The sequence below is a fragment of the Egretta garzetta genome, unplaced genomic scaffold (genome assembly GCF_000687185.1).
Source record: "Egretta garzetta isolate BGI_Z169 unplaced genomic scaffold, ASM68718v1 scaffold1228, whole genome shotgun sequence".
Taxonomy (NCBI): Eukaryota; Metazoa; Chordata; class Aves; order Pelecaniformes; family Ardeidae; genus Egretta; species Egretta garzetta.
The window spans coordinates 26,866-27,882 of NW_009260521.1; positions in this window are offsets into that span (position 1 = coordinate 26,866).

A 1,017-nucleotide genomic window follows, 5' to 3' on the forward strand; every position below is an offset into this window, starting at 1 on the left:
TGGGAGCAGAAGAGGAGCCGGTGATGGCCCGAAACCTGTCTGGAGGGGAATTTCTGAACGCCAGACAGAGAAGCAGGGATTTACCAAACCTCTTCTCTCTAAATGATGTGGCACTTCAGGAGATTAAAGTTCCCCCCGACCCAGCAGCCCCCAGGCTGTCAGCGCTCCAGGGCATACGTGGTCGCAGGAGCTGTGCCGTGGACGGCGGCAGAGCATCGCAGAGCATCGCCCGTAACGATTTCATCGCCCTTTGCTGCCCATTGGAACAAAGCAGCCTCTCCGTGCGGAAAGCGAGCCGGTATCTCACGGGAAAAGGGCATTTGCAAAATCGTCAGGCGAACGAGCGTGAGCCCCTGGAGGAGGAGCCGCAAACCTCCGGAGGAGCCGTGCAAACCCACAGCGCTTTTGCACGTGCTCAGCGCTAACACCCGCGGTGCCGAAGCGCTTGCGGGATCCAGACCTGCCCTTGGCATCACCGCACCCCGCGCTCTGTCACAGGGGAATTTCTGCCAACAGAGTCGTGGGCCCGAGTGCCTTTTCCCTGCCTGGCGGGGATTTTTAGCACGGCACACACCTCTTCTCCCAGTAACGATTTCTCGCCCTTTGCTGCCCATTGGAACAAAGCAGCCTCTCCGTGCGGAAAGCGAGCCGGTATCTCACGGGAAAAGGGCATTTGCAAAATCGTCAGGCGAACGAGCGTGAGCCCCTGGAGGAGGAGCTGCAAACCTCCGGAGGAGCCGTGCAAACCCACAGCGCTTTTGCATGTGCTCAGCGCTAACACCCGCGGTGCCGAAGCGCTTGCGGGATCCAGACCTGCCCTTGGCATCACCGCACCCCGCGCTCTGTCACAGGGGAATTTCTGGCAACAGAGTCGTGGGCCCGAGTGCCTTTTCCCTGCCTGGCGGGGATTTTTAGCACGGCACACACCTCTTCTCCCAGAGCTCATCCTGACTTTCGAGGCTGGAGCCGCCTGTCGAAGCACGAGCTTTCCCAGGGGATCTTCCCGCAGCGATGCAC